This window comes from Cupressus sempervirens, chromosome 5 (assembly GCF_028749045.1).
Source record: "Cupressus sempervirens isolate cs-2001-9-10 chromosome 5, ASM2874904v1, whole genome shotgun sequence".
NCBI classification, from domain to species: domain Eukaryota; kingdom Viridiplantae; phylum Streptophyta; class Pinopsida; order Cupressales; family Cupressaceae; genus Cupressus; species Cupressus sempervirens.
Window position 1 is genome coordinate 687,078,319 of NC_143122.1, and position 16,956 is coordinate 687,095,274.

General features: G+C 32.3%; 2 pseudogenes across 1 annotated transcript; one reads left to right on the forward strand and one right to left on the reverse strand.

Annotated features, from left to right (window-relative positions):
• The first annotated feature begins 2,428 nt into the window (after positions 1 to 2,428).
• Positions 2,429 to 4,623, forward strand: LOC149557807 (putative anthocyanidin reductase; annotated as a pseudogene). Its single transcript, XR_016364921.1, has 5 exons — positions 2,429 to 2,776; positions 3,129 to 3,237; positions 3,574 to 3,921; positions 4,082 to 4,302; positions 4,381 to 4,623. The product of XR_016364921.1 is annotated as a putative anthocyanidin reductase (transcript).
• Positions 4,624 to 15,190: 10,567 nt separating this feature from the next.
• Positions 15,191 to 15,875, reverse strand: LOC149557808 (prolyl 4-hydroxylase 1 pseudogene; annotated as a pseudogene).
• Positions 15,876 to 16,956: the final 1,081 nt, after the last annotated feature.

Genomic DNA, 16,956 nt, shown 5'->3' on the forward strand with positions numbered 1-16,956 from the left:
TAGGAACTAACATCTATTGTTAATGTTGTGGCTCTCCATGGCTTGTAACTATTTGTTATTTTTGTAAAAGTATATATTTAGCAAATGCCCTTTTTTGGGGATGCACAGATAGGTGATATGGTGTATTGAAAGCATGGAACGTTACTTCACCTTGCTAAAACTTTAATAGGAAATTTGTGATTTTATTAAATAAAAAAATACATTGAGATGCATAAATTATTAGTTGAGAAATGTGTGATTTGAGAACCCTAGGAGACCATAGTAAAGTTGTCAGAAAACTAGGTGCATTGAGGAGAACCAACTAACTAGGAGAGGAGAGGAACTCCATCAATGATGAATAGTTCAATACGTCTCAACTCAAAAAAATAAAGTATGGTAGGAATTGTAATTTTTAGTTAATTGAAAATGAATGATTTGAATTGATCAATTAGATGGTTCTAAAATTTAATTGGCATATGTACTTATTTAATTTATTTATTTATTTAATCTAAAAATCACAATCTATGTAAATAATTTAACTAAATTGGACACAAGTAAATGATAGTAAAGAGGGGGAAATAAATTAATAGATCAAATGAAATACAAATAATAGACATGTTAAGGATTAAATATAAAGAAAAACTAAAATGATGTCTTATTTATGGACTAAGTATAAGGTAATCTGGAGTTGAAGGGACATAAAGTACTAATAATCAGAAAGGGAGACAAAGTTTTGAATTATTGATTTCAAGAATCTAGGTTATCCATTTCATATAGGAAATTACAATTAGAGGGATAGGGAGATATAGGGAAAGATAAGGGAGAGAGGGAAGAAGAACATGAGTAAGATGAATAATAGAAAGAGAGAATAGAGATAAAAACCTTAAAAGATTGATAGAGATAAAAATAGGGAGGTAATAAAGGAATAGAAGAAATGGCATATAGATAGAGAGAGGTAGAAGATAAAGGGAGGGTGGGGGAGGGGGGGTAAGATAAGATAAAGATAGAGAAGGAGAAAGAAGGGGTTCCTATGTATGTAAGTATTAAAGATATAAATGTAGAGATAGGGAGAGTACATAACCACAATCCAAAAAGAATTCAACTAGAAAAAATCATACTCCTTTGAAGAGGACAATGCAACATGCTTACAACAAAAATATGGATAGAGGAAGGACTTGTTAATAGAACTCTCATTGAGGTTGTCGGCATTGTTTATGGGCTAGGTTGTAAGGCACCAATTGTCCCCATGTATGTTGTCGTAGGTTTTGAACAATATAGTAGGCCATAATGAAACCAAAAATCTCCAAAGAGTATGTCAATTGTGCCTATCACATTAGGTTGGTTAAGAAAACTCCCACTCACCATGCCATGAGCTCTTACTATACATAAATTATAGGGTCTCATGCTATAGAAGGCAATAATTAACATCAGTAAAATAAAAAAAGAATGAATGACATTTACAACTACGTCTATAGTAGAGACTCTAGATAGTCCTCGTATTCAACCCACTTTTACCTTGGATAGGTATGCCAAAATGCAAAATAATCCATATACAAGTATCCTAAAATTAGAGGAATCTCACTTGAAACAAAATGTAACTATTTTGCACATATAGAGCAAGTGCCACGTAGTGACTAGTACTTGCCGTGAATAAGTGTTTGAATTAATTGATTGTAATAGTTTGTTAAATTATTAACATAGAAAATCAAACAAATATTAAAATAAATTAATAATATGACTAATTAAAAGGTTTTTTAGTTAAATATTTTTTTTAAGTAAATGTTAGTAAAATAGTAAATTAGTGAATGATGTAAATTTTAAACTATTCCAGATTGCATTTTAGATTAACTAATAAGCTATTCCTTGTTAATAAAAGAAACAAACTACAATGTGAACTTTTAAAAATCCATCTATGTTGGTATTCAAAGCATATGTACAAAATATATTTATGAAGTTGAATGTAAATTTGTAGTTTCATAAGAAGATTGTATAGTACATGTTAACAAATATAATGATAAAAGAATTGATGGTAATGTATTAAAAACTTTAGATGATTACTTTTATCTAGATATCTTATATAGTTTTTTATTATTTTTTAAATATAAAATTGTGCTAAAGAAAATGAATTATGGACTTAGCTACCAGAAAAGGGGTCTTATAAGACAAAATGGAATCAACCAATAAAATTAGTGAAAAATAATTTTTAAAATATGTAAATTAATAAATTAATTAATAAAATTTATAAATATAGTATGAAAAAATAATTGATGATGATTGGTGAAAACTAATTAATTTTTGGAATAAAGATGACATTATTCCATCAAATGTTCTAATATAAGACCAAATAGATTATGAGAAAATTCTCTACAGCAAAAATACCACAACATTATGTGATATATATAACACTACTAGCGTAAGTCTTCCACCCTTCAAAGGTGCAAGTGGTAGTAATATAATATTGAGATTGCAATACAAAACAGATTACAAGTCAATACACTCTCCTACCAATAGTTAAAAATTGTTTGTCGATATATATTCTCTTTCTGAACTGTCTTCTTATAATTGTACTTCACTATTTTAGGTCCGTTTTCTCTCACAATCATCTACCATTAGTTAGAGAGACCTAGTTGGAAGAGAACTGATGTCCCACGCGGTTCTGTCCTGAGAAAAATAATGGCGGATGAGACTGAGAAGACTGTGAAAGGTGTAACTGGAGCATTAGGATACATCGGATCATGGCTGGTTAAAAATCTTCTGGAAAGGGGTTACACGGTGAATACCACTCTCAGAGATCCAGGTACCTTTTATCTTTACCCTGAACCCTCTGTTTTTTTCAGATCTGCCAGATCTTTAACACTTAAACACTAAATAATGTGCTTTAAAGGTTTTATTTAAAAAAATCATGTCCAACGCTTAAACATAGCTGTTATCTATAAAACTTCGGTAATTTTTTAGCAATAAGTTAAAGATCCAGGTACTTATTAACCTTACCCTGAATCCTCTGACTTTTTTATGGATCTGAAAATTTCTGAATCGTTAGCAGTAAGTAACTTGTTTTAAAGATTCTGTTTGAAGAAAATATATGTTTAACATTTAAATAGAGACTTTTCTTTTTAAAATTTTAGACGGATTTTCACCAAAAATTGCAGGAGACGAGAGAAAATGTCGGCCTTTATTAGGCCTTTGTTAGATTCTGTAGTCGAGGGTTGTGAAGGAGTTTTTCATTTGGCCGATCCTACGGGTGTTCAATCCTCACCTGTAAGTAATGTATTTTGAAAGTTATAGGTAAATATTTCACAAATTTGACAAATTTAGATATTAAATGAGTTTCATCGATGAATTTCGGTAAATAAAACGAAAGCAGTTACTTATAGTTTTATATGTTACAATAAGATAATTATTTTTTATTTTTATGTAGATAATGTGTAAAATTGTTTATAACTCTTAATTTAAATTATTCAATCCATTTTACTCATAAATAATGTTGAAATTTACAATAAACACTTTGATTATGAAACCTTTTGCTATTTAAATTCAGTAGTTTTTCATTCTGTTGCAAATAGAAATTGTTGCTATAAAACTGATAAGATGCAGGAAGGTTACATTGTGCCTGCTGTAAATGGTGCACTTAATGTGATGAAAGCATGCACAAGAGCTGAAACTGTTAAGAGAGTGGTTTTCACTTCATCAGCCGCTGCTATTTGTCCATTGAATGACAAAGGGGAATTAGCACATTCATGCATTGATGAGTCATGTTGGAGCCCTCTGGATTACCTTAAATCTCAAGAAAATGCTATGGCTTGGTATATGTCTTAAAAGACATCAGTAGAACATGCAGCCCTTAATTATGGTGCCAAATGCAATCAGCTTTTGTTATTGGGCCTTGGTTCACAAACACAGACGATTTGACATCCTCTAAAGTAATATCGGCCCTAATTGGAGGTATACATAGATACATACTCTTTTCCTATGTTATCTGAGTTGAAGGAACAAATAAATACTCTTTTCCAATGTTATCTGAGTTGAAAGTACAAATAAATACTCTTTGTTTAGCAAAACAGTTTCAATTCTGGATCTTACTAATATTGTTTGTTTTTGGCAGGGGACCCTTCAAACTATGAAGTTATAATGCATATTCAAATTTTATTCGGCTCCGTAGCAATAGCTCATATCGAGGATACATTCGACGCTCCTATATTTTCGATGGAGCATCCTGCAAGGCCGGCATGGTTGTTTTGTTGGTTCTGCAACTATCAAGTCTCTTAAAGTCTCTTAATGATTTTCTTGCTAGAGAATTGAAGATTTCACTCAGATTTCACTTGAGTGAGTAAATGATTTTTAAGTACTTTACAATTATTCTATATGAACATCAATGACATTTTTCTTTCATGTTTATTGCAGGTTTTATGAAGAGGATTCTAATAACAAATATGTACCATTTTCTTCCAAAAAAATTATTGGATCTGGGTTTCTCTTATAAATATGGTGTAGAGCAAGCTCTTAGAGATGCTATAACATGTGTCAAGAAAAATAATCTTTTGAATTAATTATACACAACACAAATCTTTAAATATAAACTTATATCAACCTTGTAATTATCCTAATAAGTTTAGATCAAATTTAATAAATTTGATGTTGCAATTATCTTGATTCTGTAAACTTAAATAATACATTTCTAATTTGTTAGATCCTTTAAATTTAAATCTTGGTATGAATATATTTCAACCTAGTTAATTTTGTAGAGAAAAGGATAAATTATTAGTTTATCACCTATGAACCTTACATACATTTCCTTTAAATTAAAATTAATTATGCATATTTAATTAAAAATTATATTTAATGATTAGTTGCTAATAATTAATTATTCATAAGAATAATACCTATAAATTCATTATAGTGTACAGGTTGAAATGCACCTTTGTTTTGAACTTATTTTTATCATTTATTAGTCTCGGCTATAGATATAAGGAGACTATAGTTTTCACATCCTTCTTTACAATTAATTTGTGCTTTGAAACTTGTGCTCAAATCATTTAATGTATGCTCTCCTGAAATAATTCTATTAAAACATATTTTTATGTATTTATTGGTTATGGCTACTTTTGTTAGTAGTCGGTTTCGTATCTAGCTTAACAAAATTAGAAAGAAATGTTAATAGTTCATGCACCTAGGAATCATTTTCTTAAAACACATTTTTATGTATTTAATCAAGTTTTATGATTGGCTATAGCTACTTTTTTTGGTAGTCATTTATGTATCTAGTTTAACAAAATTAGGAAAAATGCTAATAATCCACACACCTAGGAATCATGGGTAGGTGGAAACCTTAAAATAATTCACGTGGTTGGGTGTGGTTTTAAAAAAAATCATTTATCTTATTTGTTTGTGTTTTTCAAGTTATTTGGTGGCAAGGGGAGAAGTAGTGTAGAGACAGTGATACATAAAAGAGATGTAGGTGATGAATACTACAAAATAAGGCAAAGAAATCACAATGTATTTGATAATTTTGTGACATAGTTTCAGAGGTGGAGACTTGAGTTTAAATATCTCTTTCAAATCTTTGGTAATTACAAACAAAAAGTTCATAGGATTTATTAAATACCCATTTGGACAAGCTCACTAAGTTCATGCTCTAAGATGTTTTCCCCTTATTTATTCTCAGTGCTATTGTGACTACATTTATTTATCCAGTTTGGAATTTACACTTTGCTAAGTGGGTATTGTAATTTCAAGGATTAGTTGAGTGGGTGGCAAGGTGTTGCAGCTTTTCTTAAATTATATCACATCCATATGACTTCAAAGGCTTTAGAACCTCATTATTTGAATACAGGTGGATAAATCAGGCAGTTTATTGAAATTTTCTCTAGATATACACAAGAGAAAGGTTCCATGTTTTTATTGGTTCGTACATTGGGAACTATTATTACAAATTTTCTAAATTTTTATTATACTTTTTTAGTTTCTCATTGACTTCCTTTTCAATTTTCAGGTCAGTCTTCAAGATCTCATTCTTACCCCTCAATCTTTCATTTTCACTTGCAATCTACTAGTTTTCTTCTTCTATATCACGAATCCTTTTTTGCATTATGGAACTTTCTAGTCAAATCTTGAATAGATCTTCCTTTTTTTCCTTTACGGCATCCTTAGCAAATTTCTTGTCTTTTTATGCAATTTTCCTTGCATCCTTTGCAACTCTTCTTTCTTCTATCTCTTTACATATCTTAATTACTTGACCTTCAATATCCTCCCTTGGTTTTTCCTTTTATTTTTTCATCTTCTTATTTTACTTCATTAGATTTGTATTAGGTTTCTTATATTCTTTAGATCAATGTTCTAACAAGAATTTAATGTAGTCTTGTCCATTTCATTCAGTTTCTCACAAAGCTCTAGCCTCTTAGCAACGAATGGCTTTAATTGATATTTTAGTCCATTGATCAACTTCTCCTCTTTTTCTAGTTGCATTTTGTACTTATAACTCTCTATGCCTTTCTTAGGTATCACACCCAACTTGTTAGGCTTCTTTAATGGCCCTTTGCTTTGATACTAATTGGTAGGCCTCAAAGGTACTGATAGAGAGGGGGAAGGAGGGGGTGCATGAATTAGTGTAGCCAAAAATCCATAACACTTCTCAAATAACTTTAACATTAAAAAATATGCAAAGGAAAATATCACATATAAGCCAAACACATAAGCCATTCACACACATAGAATACTCAACACAATATTTTTTCTAGAAAACCCCTTATTAGAGGGTGAAACCCATGAATGGGAATGATGCCCACAAAGTTCCACTAGTGCTTTAATAAAAATTTCCCTATTAGGAGCAATTACAACAAACTTTTAAGGTATACTCAATTAAGAGTATCATTAGCCCAATTAAGAGCTAGACTATCAAAGTTCTATTAAGAAACCCTTGTTAAGTGATTTCAATCTCCTTCTAAGAGCTACCTAGTTAGAGTGTACAATCTATATATCCTATTAGATATCCTTCTCATCCTATTAGAAGTGACCTTGCTAGAGTCCATAAATAACAGAAAAACCTATTAAGGCTTTTCTTGAGATGGACCCAAGATGAAATGATATGAATATGACACTTCATGTCTTACATGTTCAGTTTAGCTTTGAATACTATTCACTTTATGCATCAAACAAACTTCCTTGGCAATCACAACTTTGTCAACCATGCAAAATCTTGATCTCACCATTGATTTATAATACCTCTTTCTAGCTTTGGTAACATATTTTTCCACCATGTTAAATTGTGTTAGCCTACCATATAAGTATTTCCATTGACTCTATTGAAAACTAAATTAGAAATCTATAAGGTATACTCTAATCATGAAAATTTAAAATCAAAACAAAATTGGCCATATGAGTGATTGATTGACCAATCAAACATAATTTTTCATCTTGTCTCATGTTCTTCATCGAAAGATCACTTGAATTCATAATAACCCTACAAATATATTCCTTAACCTATGAGTTTGTAGACTAACCTAGATATGATTGTGTAGGTGATAACTATATAACTATGCATCTTAACATGATTTTGATAGTTAGATTGAACTCACTGAACTAGAATATTGTCTATTCACTAGTTGCTTGGACACTTAGACAATTTTCCAATCTAACCCTTCAAATACATTGGTATAACTTATTTAAATGCTTAAAGAAAATATGTTTCCAAAAATGACAACACAACAACACATGATCTACACACAAATCATTTGCATCATATTCTAACACATTTTTCAAACCTCACAAACTCTCATACATGTTTGTTTGCATCATATGAACATGTTTTATTGTGCACATTTTTTACTTAATCATTCTTTCTTAGGAACCTTGGATTATTCTCATTGGATGTCCCCTTTTCATATTTTTTTCCAACTATACTTTAGATCATCTCTTATCCAACATACTAATTTTTATCACAATTATCTCTTAAACTTGTCCAAGTTAATACTTAAGCATATTGTACACCCTCTTCTAGTGCAATTTGATGATAAATTGATTATATTTAAGTCTTATATGATCATCTTTAGAGATTTTAAGCTTTATTAGAGTGGTTTTGAAATCAAATGGAACTTGAAATCACGGTCCTACCTTTTTCTTGTCTCAAGGGCTTTGGTATGGATATTTCCTTTCTGAGATAGGTCATTCCCTTTCCTTTAGACCCCCTCCCAATCCTCCTAAATATTTCACTCTCATATAAACTATACTTTATCCTTGTCTCCATACATTTCTTATACTTGTGACATTATTTATAGTATACCCACCAAAAATATGAGTATAACTTCATCATTGATTGAAGTAAGCACAAGATTCAAGTTCTCATTCATAACCAAAACTCATCCCTATACACTTATGATTATAGACCAAACATGATTTGAAATATTCAAAACTAGTTTCTTAGATACATTTTCCATCATTCACCCATAGGTGATAGGTCAATTAGGCCACATTTTGCTAATTTAAAGATTTCATGATTTTAATTCCGCCTAATTTGACGTCTATCCTAGATCCCCAAATTACCATTTGAATTTGGGTTCTTTTCGCTTACATAAAACCCAATGCTTTATGTCCCCAAGATCAAAAATTCCAACACAATTTTGCTTAAGGTTTTTGCCCAATCATGTATTCACATTTAGCTTAACTTAGTTTTTAGTCCTAAAATATTTGTCAAACTAAGTAAACACCATATCTCTCCTTGTTTTGGTGAAACATGATCAATATTATTGGTATTCATCAAATATCTTGTAATGGGCTAAATTTACACCCTTATGTAAGGACAAGTGCACGAAGATGGGGAACAAAAAACTAGTCAACCACCCAAACTGTAATAAAATACTTCTAACATGATCGACTTACTTTAAATTCAAATAACTTAAGTTTAGGTTTGGTAAATGAATAATCCAGGACAATACTAGCTAATAGGATCAAATAATAATGATGAGGCTCAAGAACTTCATTCCCCTCCCATTTTACAAGTTTTCCTCTTCAAAATAGGTTTGTCAACTTCTATATCACTAGGTTTACACATCATCAAGTAGGTATTTATAAAATTACAACCATAATTTCACATGTCTTCTTATATTTTTAACCATATAAATTTGTCTACTTTTGGACAACACTAGCATAGTAAAGTTTAGTTTTCTTTGCTAGTGTCTCCATAGTTTTTTTTAATTAGTAACAGGTTGAAGCCATAGTTAATTATCCTTATTTTTTGTGATTATTTATTATTATTAGTTAATCTCGAGTAGACTTGAACCCAAGATCTCTCAGATAAGAGGGTCACAATTTACCATTATGTTGTAGGTGCTTGCCTACTAGTGTCTCCATTGTTCTTAGAGACATATGTATATCATTTTCTTAATAACCTTCAATCTACTTAACGAAAAAAATTTAAAATTAAATATTATTGTTCTACACTTGGTTCTATACACTCTTAAATAAGAATGTTTTCATTTTCAATTATTGATGCAAGTTATGTATATAGCATAAATATACACATGATTTTTAGGATGCACCTACAAAAAAGTTCATAATAAATAAAATACTAAACCAAAAGTTATAAATATTTTATAACTTCTACCTATAACAATTACCTACCTTTATGCCAGAGGGTTTTTTAAAGTACTATATCGAAGTAGATCTTTTGTGATGTGCACACCACACACTATATTATGTTTTTCTATAAATATTATCTATTAGTTTTTGTGCATGGTGAATCCAACCCTCTTTTAATATTATAAATTTTTAAAAACCTTTGGTAGTTTAGAACTAGATTCAGAGTATTGCATTTCTTGTTCTTTATACATCTTCTAATTTTGAGTGCATAATACTCAAATTTTGACTCTTCCAAATTCAAGTTTACATTATTACATGTCATCTTAGTTCACTCATTCATAAATCTCCATTTAGCATGACCCTCTTCATAGCCTAATACTAAAAATATATGGCATTCACTTACAACCACTCACCATGCCTCATTTTCATCTATTTTAGAATCCTAACCACACAACTTGGAGAAAACAAGATGAATGTGCACTATAGAGGCTTCTATGCAATGTGCTCTCATTTTTTAATCTATAAATGTGCAAGTTTCCATTTAGGCTTTACAAACTTCTAACCTACAATTGTAATGATCGTATCCATTATCACTAATGTGAGATTTGGCCCTACATACATATAATCTCATTTTGAATCCTCATTTGGCCTTCTTGGCTTCTTAGGTAGCTTCGTAGACTCTCATTCTCCATAGAAAACATTTATTGAATGAACAATTAGAAGTTAGAAAGACTACTATTGACAACCCAAAAGTTCTTGAATGTCATGGAGTTCTACTTAGAAAAAATTTATCATAATGCCAATGGGGCAACTAATTGGTTGACTAATTTTGGGGTTGCCTCTAATTGTCTAGTAGAAGAGATGGTGGTGGTTGCTCAACATAATAAGTGTTGGAATTCTTTAGAATAACTAAGCAAGGGGTTTGAATGAGTTATCCAAGGTCTAGATGTAAAAATAAAACTTTTCAATGCTTAGTAGACCCATATCCATAAAGCTTTATCTGGCATGCATCCATTAGATCATACAATACTTAAACTCCATAGGTTATTGTCCTAGGTCAAAACAACTTTGCAGAAATATAGACATGAAACAACATAAGGACATTCACACAATTTGACACAAGGATTTACATGGAAACCCAATTTGGGAAAAACCACCAGTAACATGCTACTAATCCTCACTCTTCTGAAGTGATGCCCTATGAAAGGCCAACCCTAAAGGTTATAATACACATCGTTAAATGTGACTTGGTTAAAGGATTTCAATCACCCTGTTAGCAATGAGCCTTGTTAGAGAACTTTAGATCATTCCATTATAATTTCACCTAGTTAAAAGATTTAAAGATGACTGTTAGGTCAACCTTAATCCAAAGGATTTACCATAAACTGGTGCAATGATTATAAAGTATCATTAAAGCTTGATCTGATAACAAATTACAACTCGCTTGCAGATTACAAATCTTTGTTTTAGTCCTCCATTGTGCTTGGCATTCATACACTTTAGCTTTGATAGCTTGTTCACCCTTCAAGAATTCATACTCTTCAGCCTTCTTGCTTTGTATGCCAACTACAATCACCTATGTTCGGCCATTGAATGAAGAAATACCCTAGACTCCTTATCTTCCTTAGTTTCTTGCACATGACAACCTTTGCTTCTAACCAACTATCTCTATAAATAGAGAATTTAGATCTTTTTCCACTTAACCACAATTGTCCATTTTAGGGTTAGGTAGGATTAGGTAGGATATAATGAATCTACCCACTTTTTCATTTGGTTCCTCTAGAAACTTCTTCTACGGTCTTCCTTGAATTTACCTCAAAATGGTTTACCCTTGAATTTTGTGTCACCAGCTCATCATAGTTATCTTCCACACGATTCACATAATTAAAGAAATCAAATTAGTGGGCTCAGATTCATCAAATCTTTCATTTAACATTGTTTGCTATCACTTGACATCTATATTGTTTTGTCACTTGGCCAACACTAAAGTTTACTTATGCTCGGCACCAACTAAACTTTACTTAGCATATACTAACAATCACTCGGCTTGCACTATTTTTCATCTTTTCTAAAGACCTCTTGATTTTCACTCAACTTCTACTAATTTCTACTCAGCTTGCACTGAGTGCTCGATAAGACTTGGCAGACACTTTTATTACTTGATCTTCTTCCATTCTTAACTTGAGTAATCTTTCATTTTAGACTTTAGGTAGATAAATAATACATTATAGTATCAATGTCTTACTTGGTCTTAGTGCTTCTTTTACATACCAAATACCTCAACCTTTCTCTAGGTGCTATTGTTATCTCCTCTTTTCAAATCCTCTTCATCAATCAACTAAATGTTAGCTTTCAAACCAAAAAGGAATTGTCTCACCAATAAGTAGCAAGTTTAACATCATTGACAAAATAATGATTGTTCCATTACAAGTTCTTCACTTTAAAAAATCTCATATCAACAATCTCCCTCTTTGGCATTGATGAAAAACCAATACCAACAACAATACCAAAAATAAAATAATATCTTTGAAATTTCTCCCTCTATCAATATATATACTTCCTCGGTATAGGGTAATGTGAGATTTATCAATCTTACTATATCATTATATATCCTTCCTCTATATAGGGTAATGTGAGCTTTATCAATCTTATACCTCTGTAGGTTAGGTTTCTCTATCTTATATCCCCCTCTTTAGAGTATCTCTCCCTCTTTCTAATATGCAAGTATCTATGTCCACTTGTCTCCCTTAGTACTTATATCTCCATCTTTGACAACAATGCGAAAGACTTGTCATCTCTGTATGAAGATATAATCAATTTAGGTTCTCCCTCTATCACCATGCATGTGACTATAAGTCTTATAATTCAGCCTATACGAAGCTCCTCAAGTAATATCTACTACATCAAGTTTTAAGATACAACATTCAGCTTAGTTGATGCAAGGCACTACTCATGCTTCTTAAGTAGCTTTTGATAGGGGTATCACCCCTAGTTTACCTCTAAGATATTCATGTGCATCCTTAGGTAAAGATTTTGTGAATATATTAGCCATCTATTTTCTTTTGTATTCACATATTTCATCATTACTTTATTGTCTTGAAATAACACTCTCAAGTAATGATACTTGATTACAATCTGCTTAGCTTTTGTGTGCATCACAAGGTTCTTTGATATGTTTATAGCACTAGTATTATCACAATAAAGTACCACAGGATCAATGATTTCCTCCTTCATACCTTTAAGTGGATGTTTGATCCATACCACATTTGTACAATTTACTACAACAACCACATATTCAGGTTCAATAGTAGATTGAGATATGCAATTTTATTTCTTGTTGGTCTAGGTGACCAACCTCTTTCCTAAGAAAAATCCTCCACCACTTGTTCTTTTTCTATCATCAATATTGTTCGTGTTTGTAAATGCTATAGGTTTCAAATTACCCCGATGAGAATATGGTACATCTAGGGGCTGCTAACTCCCATCTTTAACATATCATTTTAGACACTGGGCCAACTATAAGGCTTGACCCTTCTACTTTAGGTTCTACAAAACCTAGTTGGGTGGACCTCAGATTCAATCAATATGGTACCAGTGAAAAAACATACTCCTAAATCTATCAAAGCATATTTAACCCTTATATCTCCTAATAACTCATGCAATAACATAGATCTACAATAGCTAAATGCAAATCTATGAAATTCATAAGCTAAGTGAGGGTTAGAATTTTCAGCTCTTCAACATGAAAGGGAAAAAATATTTGATTAATAATGTTGAATTCAGCAAAACACCTAACATGCAGCAGTAAGAAAAAATGATTCTGTAGCTGATCAGTGCCTTATCTATTGGGAAATTCTATGAATCAATCACATACATATGGATACCTGAGACATATTCATATCTTTAGATATTTGATCTATCCATTCACCTTGTACATAGACATCTATATTCAATCTAAATCTCATTCTTAGCTGATATCCTCCTCAATAAACTTGTAACCCTATTGATTTCCCTAAAGCATTTACATAACTCCTTGAATTATAAGAAACGATGAAACAACATACAACCTTAAGGGACTGCAACTATGACCTATGCTCTTTTTTCAAAGATGATAAAATGTTGAAAATTACTGATAAAGGAGACAAGATTTAAAATGAAACTCAACACCTATTATTTTTTGTATTGATTTCCTTGAAATAATACATTCATATGCATGAAATCAAAACATAGAAACACCTAATAGATCTAAACTTGTCATATTATCTCTCCTACTATTGTTCATACAAGAGAAATTGTTGAAGAAAATGTGGTGTCATAGTATTGGGAATACATCAAAATTGGAACCAAAAAATGGTATCATAGTAGTGAGTCATTTTTCTCCAAAAACTGGAACCAACCTCTATAATGGATGAGAAAGAAGAAGATATAGAAGAGATTGAATTCTCAAATCAAATCTAAAGACAACATATGTCCACTTGAAATTCCATCCCTTACAGTTGCAAAACCTCTTTCTTCTTTCTACCCAGCTGATCTAATTTTGTTTCCATCATTATTTTGTAACTGACTTTAAATATCTCCTATTGAGTGACGAAAACCTTTATGCAACCAAAATATCTGATATGCATCAAGAATGCTGAAGCAATTTGAGGTTTAACTAACTGATTTGAAAGTGGCTAAATTTGACCCCAACTACCTTTTTACCATGTTTTACCATGCATGTAACTATATTTCCACTTTTTGCCCATTTCACTAAGAAGGCCCAAATTTTACATTTCTTGCTATAACTCGAACCAATTAGCACTATGCAAAAAAAACCTCATAATAAAAAAGTTCATCTTCTCCCAGTTCTGGTGATATCTAATATGCCTATATTCGCCTACAGGAAACCCCTTGAAAGTTGATTTGAAAATCTACCCCCTCTACATGGCTCATTTGCAAATTTTCACTCATACATAGATCTCGGGTCAAACCCCTGTTGACCAGGCATGCCACATGTCCACCTCTAATTCATAGACCCTTGCATAATCATTTTCCACTAGGTGCCACGTGGTGGCCTCTGATTGGTCTGCTAAGCATCGCCACCTGGCACATTACTATTGGTCCTAGATCTATCCCCACCACATCACCGCCAGTTGGGCCCACTGCCATGTGGAAGCTTGGTGCTTTCCTGCATTACTTAACCTCAGAGCAACTTTATTCTATAGGTAAGTGCCAGTCGTTGGATCTAGCCACGTGGCAAAATCTGACGGTTCCATCTTCAGCTACTCTTGATGAACTACAGCTTGGGCCCACTGCCACGTGGCACCCAGGTGCATTCCCACTTTGTTTAAAATTGACAGATCTCTATATTGTGGGCAAGTGCTATAGCGCTACATGTCCATTGTGATACGTGGCACCTCTAAATGATTTGGTGTTCAAAAGTTTGGTCCCTATGCTAGCTATCTCTGTCGTCCACGGGCGGGCTCCACCACTTGAGCCTATGGCCTTTTAAAAGGCCATGTCTTTAAGACATGTAGCATATTGTACATTGTTATATTTAAACTCTTGGAAGATGTTGGACATGAAAAAGGTGGGATATATTGCTTTATTTGTTTTTGCCTCTCTTTAACGTGGTCTTCCTCCAAGCAACTTCCCCTGCGGCTTACTTCATAAATTTGCAAGAGGATTCTAGCATTTCTTTTCTTTTGGATTCTCCTCTTTGAAAATCATCACTCAAATACATGGGCATTTTTGCAATTCTTTGACCTCATTTTATATTGTGCTCGTCTGAGAAATAATCATGATGAGGTTTGTAAAATTCACCTTTCTTGTATTGTAGAATCTACATTAATTCTCAATTTTCAGCTAGTACTTGAGAGTGTACTAAAATTCATTTCTCAATTGCCTGGATCATAGGGTACTTCTTCTCTTGGTGATTTAAAAACATTCCAGAACTTTTTTGAACATCACTTTTAATTCCCTTGCCTGTTTTAGTATCCATCATAGTGGAAACATGAAGTCTAGGTTGAAGCAATTGCAATCAAATAATCACACTCCTCAAGACTCAAAAAATTGTGGAAAACAATAATTCTTGGGGACCACAAAATTATTTCAAGTTTAAAAAATCCAATCTGAAACATCCTCGCATCTTCATCCTGCTCCCAGGGCAAAAATCCTATGGGCAGGTAGGGATATCTTTCTTGACTTTCATGTGTTTTTCTTCTATACAAGGGAAAACCTGACTCGACTGACTCTTCCAAATCTTGAATGAATGTCAATTGAAATAACACACCAATCAACATGCCAACAATGATGAATGTAAGGAGGCTAAGAACCATTTTTGATCGCACCAATAGCCATTTTTTAGATGGAAGACACAAAGAATCACACAGCAGAGATTTGAACTTAAATTGACAAATTCATATAGTACTCACAAGTCCATGTAAGAAAAATGATTTGGGTGTGATTTCTTTCTTATGGCAAGAAGACTCTTGTGCAGTTTTAACTCCCCTGTAACAAGGCATCATTCCTTTTCCTTCACATGGACCTCTCCTTCTTGCCACAAGTTTCCTTTATCTCTTCCTTTCGATGCTTGCTCTCCACTTGTTCACTAGCTCTTCTCTAAATGATGATCTCTTTTCATACATCTTGCCTCTTCTCACTGGTTTTCTTCTTTCCTTAGCGCTGGGTCTTCTTTATGGGGTTAACTAGTTTGAGAAGCCTATCAATTTCTTCATCAAGGTTTAGACCATCCTTTCTTATTTTCTCCAAAGCTTTATGAGCACCTCTACAACCTGATGTAAGTTGAGTGACCTGAAAACTTCTATTTAAAATATCTAAGAAGTGCCTTGAACTCCTCTACATCTTCTACATTACCCTGCACCTCAAAATGTTCTAGGATGCTCCGCACATTTTCAGACTTGAGTTGCCATTCTTCAAATTTCCCTTTACTTAGAGCTTCTTTCACACCAACCATCTACTCTTTATCGACCAAAACCCCATCATATTTTACCTTCTCAACAAGTTATTTTTCCAATCTGTTCTCCATATTCTCCATGAGCAATAATCCAGAGTTAGTGCATATCAATATCTTCTCGCTAGAATTTTCACTTTTCTTACTATTACCTTTGACTTCTGATAGATCTTCAACACATTTTATCAAGTTTGCAACAACTACTCTTTTTTTTAGCAAGAGGGTAAGTGCACAAAGTTGTGGTGCCAAAAGGGGGGTATAAGTGGACACCTTTTTCCTGAAATCTACAAATTTTGAACTTCAACAAGAATTTGAAAATAGTTACGCTCAAAATTTTAAGATATGAGAAAAATAAAAGTTGTAGTCCTTTGAATCTAGTTTCTAAACTACTAATTTTTTTTCAAAATGGTTTAGTTTTAGGTCCTCAAAAAAGGGGGCCACAAAAAGTGGTACTG